This window comes from Pan paniscus, chromosome 16 (genome assembly GCF_029289425.2).
Source record: "Pan paniscus chromosome 16, NHGRI_mPanPan1-v2.0_pri, whole genome shotgun sequence".
NCBI classification, from domain to species: domain Eukaryota; kingdom Metazoa; phylum Chordata; class Mammalia; order Primates; family Hominidae; genus Pan; species Pan paniscus.
The window spans coordinates 73,580,988-73,587,412 of NC_073265.2; positions in this window are offsets into that span (position 1 = coordinate 73,580,988).

Below are 6,425 nucleotides of genomic sequence, written 5' to 3' on the forward strand. Positions count from 1 at the left end.
AGGAAAAGAAAAAGAGAAAAAAAAAAAAAAGGAAAAGATAACCAAAAACACAATCGCTTCACCCTCAACATGGCCCTCTGGTCCACCTCTGCAAGTCTTTTACCTGACTTTCGTCACTTCCCTTTCCCAGTCCCCACAATGGCTGTGTACCCTTCGGCCATTCTCAGAATGTCAGCTCCCAGGCTCAGCTCACATCTGAGAACCCTGAACCCGTCAGGTGTGAACTCCCCCTGTTTCCCACCTCCAGGCCAACAAACTCTCTGCGCTCCCTCAGCCTCTCACCCCTACGCTCAGCCTGGAGCTATGCTTTCAGCTTCATAGTAACCTCCACCCGGAGCTTCCCCTCCACTTCTCCAGGATCAAGACCTTGCCCCATCAGCTCTTTCCTGTCTTGATTTCAAGTCTCTCTTGGCTTCTTCCTGCCACCTACTCACCTGCTGAAGTTGTTCCTGGAATCTCAAACTCAGCATGTCCCCTGACTGCTTCTCCTTGCCTTTCCTCTTTGTGAGTAGCACCGCCACCTATCGTGCCTCACCCAATCCCAAAACCTGGGATCATCCAAGACGCCTTCCTCCCTCAGAGCCATTCATTCGGGAACCACAGCGTGCACATTCTGCCTCCCTACTCAGCATTCCCAGCCTCAAAGCCCCTGGCAGAGTTCAGACCTTTGCCTGGCAGCTGCCACAGCCCTTCCTGGTTGCTTCCCGGCAATTTTACTTCCGTTTCCTGCCTCAGCCTCTTGAGTATCTGGGATTACAGGCATGCGCCACCACTACTTCCTTCCTGGTTGCTTCCCGGCAATTCTACTTCCATTTCCCGTATGGCTGTGGGATATTTTATCAAGAGGGTGAAAAAGGAAAAAGGACAAAAGTGAGATTTTGTCCAAAGATCTGAAATAGCTTAACTGGGCCAGGGAGCAGGGAGGCTAGAACCGCCCTCCATTTGGTAATCTCCAAGGCCATCTGTGAGAGACTATGGAGACTATGGGTACAGCAAACCCAGGACATGGGGCCCCTGCTGAACTTTCTGGTTATGAGACAGGACACCCTTCAGGGATAAAGGGCCAGGAAGGACAATCACAAGTCACATGTAAGGAATGACCAGTTACAGTTGTGGATTGTCCTGACACTAGCTAGAGAGAAGACTAAACATTGTAGCTAATATATCTTTCTTTTTTTTTTTTTTGAGCCGGTGCTCTGTCGCCCAGGCTGGAGTGTAGTGGCACCATCTCAGGTCACTGCAACCTCCGCCTCCTGGGTTCAAGCGATCCTCCTGTCTTTCAGCTTCATTGTAACCTCCACCTCCCTATGCCTGCCTCTCCATGTTGCAGCTAGAGTGAGCATTCTTTCACAGCAGAACTGAGCCGGCTACCACGTAGCTTAAGCCCTGAGGGGCTCCCCATCACCTACAGAAAGGCCATACTACTCAACAGCAGATGAGGCCTTCCCATAGGGAACCTCTGTGGAACCTCATCACATTCATTCCTTGCCTTGCCCTGGTCATCACAGCTCTGTGCCCTTGACCATTCTTATCCCCAGCCAGCTCCCGATCACTATGCACAGCTGAGCCTTGCCTCAGTGCCCCTGCTCACCCTGCTCCCTTTTCTGGAACGCCGGGCCTCCCTGTTTGCCAGGGCCCGCCTGCCCATTTTTGAAGATGCAGCTTGGGCACCACCTCCTCCAGGAGGCCTCCTCCCTGCACTTCCCTGGCAGACTTGACCCTGCCTGTGGGCCCTTGCACTCTCAGCTCAGTGCCATGACTCTCGTTACGTTGATCTGTTACACGTCCTCCCTACTTCATCCTGCCCCCTCCCTCCCTTCCATTTTTTATGTTCATACCCATCCTGAGGTTCCCAGCTCCAGGAACCTCCAGCTCTAGTACCCAGCTCAGTGCTTGTGATGGGAACTCAGGAAATATTTGCCAGTTGGTTCTCTTCATAGAAATGCAAGAAGCAGTCTGGGCGTGGTGGCTCACACCTGTAATCCCAGCATTTTGGGAGGCCAAAGCAGGCGGATCAGCTGAGGTCAGGAGTTCAAGACCAGCCTGGCCAACATGACAAAACCCCATCTCTACTAAAAATACAAAATTAGCTAGGCATGGTGGCACATGCCTGTAATCCCAGCTACTCGAGAGGCTGAGGCAGGAGAATTGCTCGAACCCAGGAGGCAGAGGTTGCAGTGAGCCAAGATCACGCCGCCATTGCACTCCAGCCTGGGCAACAAGAGCGAAACTCTGTCTAAAAAAAAAAGAAATGCAAGAGACAGATGAAGCCCATGATTCTGGCCTGGATAGTGGATTAGGTTTCCTACGCGTTCCTTGGTCAGATGATAAATGTTAGTTTTTACTTCAGTGCCCTCTTAGTATTTACCTATGTAAGTTATGCACACAGATGAAGACATTTGTAAAAACCAACCCACCAATATTCTAATGAAACAACTTATAGTTTTGAAATGTCACAGATAATCAAAAGCCCATGGAAAACCATGCATATTGTAGCCAAATCTGTAGTACACAATTTATTTTTTTTAATAGAGACAGGATCTCCCTATGTTGCCCAGGCTGGTCTTGAACTCCTGGGCTCAGGCAATCCACTCACCTCAGACTCCCAAAGTGCTGAGATCGCAGGTGTGAGCCACTGCGCCCGGTCTTTTTTTTTTTTTTTTTTTTTTTTTTTAATAGAGACAGGTTCTCTTACTGTGTTGCTCAGGCTTGTCTCAAACTTCTGGGCTCAAGCGATCCTCTCACCTTGGCCTCCCAAAGTGCTGGGATAACAGGCATGAGCCACCACTCAGCTCACAATTTTTTTTTTCTGTTTTTTCTGTTTGGACAAGCGGTGAACCCTCAGAGACTTTATCTTACTCTTATCCTTTAATACAGTGAATCTACATAACTATATCCAGAGACAGTTCCCTTTGTTTTAAATTGTTATTGGGCCGGGCATGGCGGCTCACACCTGTAAACCCAGCACTTTAGGAGGCCAAGGTGGGCAGATCATTTGAGGTCGGGAGTTCGAGAGCAGCCTGGCCAACACAGTGAAACCCCATCTCTACTAAAAATACAAAAATTAGCTGGGCATGGTGGCGGGCACCTGTAGTCCCAGATACTTGGGAGGCTGAGGCAAGAGAATCACTTGAATCCGGGAGGTTGAGGTTGCAGTGAGCCAAGATCGCACCACTGCACTCCAGCCTGGGTGACAGAGCAAGACTTGGTCTCAAAAATAAATACATAAATTGTTATTAATATATAGCAGACAAGTGTACACAAATGTACAGCTCATTGAATTTTTACAAACTGCACACACTTGTGTAACCAGCACCCAGATCAAGAAACTACTTACCAGGGCCAGGCGCTCCTGCCTATAATCCTAACTCTTTGGGAGGCCGAGGTGGGTGATCACTTGAGGTCAGAAGTTCAAGACCAGCCTGGCCAACATGGTGAAACCCCACCTCTACTAAAAATAAAAAAATTAGCCAGGTGTGGTGGCGCCTACCTGTTGTCTCAGCTACTCAAGAGGCTGAGGCAAGACAATCACTTGAACCCAGGAGGTGGAGCTTGCAGTGAGCTGAGATGGCGCCACTGCACTCCAGCCTGGACAACAGAACAAGACTCTATCTCAAAAAAAAAAAAAAAAAAATCGCTTACCAGGACCCCAGAAGGTATTCCCCTTCCAGGCAGTACCTTGTCTCCCTCTTAACCCTGTCCTGAAGTTTGTGACATAGTAGAGAGTATTGAGCACTGGACAGATCTAGTTGTAGACAAACTTCTGCCACTAACTACATACCTTCATTTTTATTAGAGATTTTATAATTTGAGGCAAGTTATAATGAGATGACTTTTTTTATTCATGGAATTTTGCTTCACTTGGGTTGCATTATATACTTTACAATAAACCAGAAGAGCTTATAGTGACAAAATGGACAGAGCAGTTACCATGCGCCAGGCACTGTGCTAAGGTCTTTACCTGCCATCTCATTTAATCCTGACAGCCCTAGGAGGGAGGTAAGTATCCTCACTCTACAGGTAAGAAAATGGAGGCTCAGAGGAGAGGTTTGGTCAGTTACCTGCCCCACACCTGTTACTTAACCATGACTCCTGAAGTCCACTGTTAAAGCCATGAGAAATACCTAATAGGAACAAATGGATAAAAGAACAAAACATTAAGATAAAAATGATACATTAGTGGCCAGGCACAGTGGGCTCACTCCTGTAATCTCAGAACTTTGGGAGGCCAAAGTGGGTGGGTCACTTGAGGTGAGGAGTTCGAGAGCAGCCTGACCAACATAGGGAAACCCCATCTCTACTAAAAATACAAAAAAATAGCTGAGCATGGTGGTGTGCACCTGTAGTCCCAGCTACTCAGGAAGCTGAGGCAGGAGGATCACTTGAACTCGGGAGGCAGAGGTTGTAGTGACCTGAGATGGTGCCACTGCACTCCAGCCCGGGCAACAGAGCAAAGACTCCATCTCAAAAAAAAAAAAAGATATATTAGCTACAATGTTTAGTCTTCTCTCTTCATTGACAATAATTTGGCATCTGAACACATGGGGCCTCAGAGAGGACTCAGAACCCTGAAGTAGTTGCCTGAATTTGGAGCTAAGGTACCAGTAGGGGTCCTTGAAAGCCCTCCCTGCAGATTACTTGAGCCCAGGAGTTCAAGACCAGCCTTGGCAACATGGCCAAACCTCATCTCTACAAAACGTACAAAAATTAGCCTGGCATGGTGGTGCGGGCCTATAGTCCCAGCTCTTCGGAGGTTGAGGCAGGAAGATTGCCTGAGTTCAGGGAGGCCAGGGCTGCAGTGAGCGATGATCAGGCCCAGGATCCAGCCGGGCAACAGAGAGAGACCCTGTCTCAAAAATAAATAAATAAATAAATAAAGGCCTCACCGACTTTCAGCTTCTCCTCCTAGTAAGTCCTCCTGAGCCCTGGACCTCTCGTTTGGTTGATGGTCCTTGGTTTATTGTGAGCTGTTGCTTTTTTTTTTTTTCTCCTAGGAAGAGGTTGTTTAGGATCCTAATTGTAGTTCGGAGTTTCATTCTAAAGGTTCTTCTCGATTCCCTTTTTCTCAAGACAAGGAGAACGACCCCCTTGCAGGCACCCCGTTTGGTTTCTAGTTTGGAAGTGCATTCTAAAGGGTCTTCTCCATGGCTTTTTCTCCCAAATTAAGTTCAGTGGGTTTGTCTGCACTGAGACTTTTTGTTGACACTAAGTTAAGAGGGATAGAAGGAATTTCCATGGCCCTGCTTCGCAACTGATTCTCTAGAAAGCCCTTCCTGTTATCCTGTCCTTCCCTCACCTAACCACAGGCTGCTCCTACTGTGGGGGCAAGCATAGCTCTCCCCACCTTCATTGAATTTGAACCTTTTATCTGTTAAATAAGAAGTGAAACCTACAATGCCGGGTTCCAGGTTTCCTTCTCAGAACCAAACCAGATAAAATGTGTAAAGTAGGTCCTTTCCCTGAGGCTGCACCATTCTGGGCTCTCCCAGCCCTTCCTTGGTTTTTTTTTTTTTTTTTGAAACAGTCTCCCTCTGTCACCCAGGCTGGAGTTCAGTGGCATGATTTCAGCTCACTACAATCTCTGCCTCCCCGGTTCAAGCGATTCTCCTGCTTCAGCCTCCTGAGTAGCTGGGATTACAGGCGCCCACCACCACACCAAGCTAATTTTTTTGTATTTTTACTAGATTTGGGGTTTCACCATGTTGGCCAGGCTGGTCTCGAACTCCTGACCTCAAGTGACCGGCCCGCCTTGGCATCCCAAAGTGCTGGGATTACAGGCGTGAGCCACTGCACCGGTCCGTCCCTGGTATTTCTATCAAGTCATTTCCTTTGAACACACCTCCATTTAGCACGTAGCATTTCGCAAAGCATTTAATAGCACTGCATTGGAGTTATTTGGGTTGCACATAACTCCGTGGCAGCGTTTTAGAAAATGCACCCTCCGCTGCATTGCATTCCTTAAGAGGAAGGAGTGTCTCCTTTTTTCTTCTCCCACCACAGCACACTCGCTGCCTGGTGCTTGGCCCGAATTGCTCCCCAACTGTTGAATGAAAGTCAATGGTATTAATCTCGAATGACCCAGGACTGTGCAAGCAGGAAATGAGGAATTGTGTGAGTGGTAAGTGAGGGGGGGAGGAACAGAGTGGTAAAGCATTACCACAGCTACCAACCATGCCAGAGAAAAGCGCTTTAAGTGGCAGAAAACCTTAACTGGAGTCCCAGCTTCATAAGGGCAGAGACCTCAGTCCCAAGCTGTCTCGATATATTCATCTGCATAGTAAGGATAAATAGGGACTAACAGGGTTAAACAGCTGCCCTCGGCCCTAAGTGAAAATACTTTATAAACTGGCGTGGCAGCTCATGCCTATAATCCCAGCACTTTGAGAGGCCCACGAGTTCAAAACCAGCCTGGGCAACATAGTTAG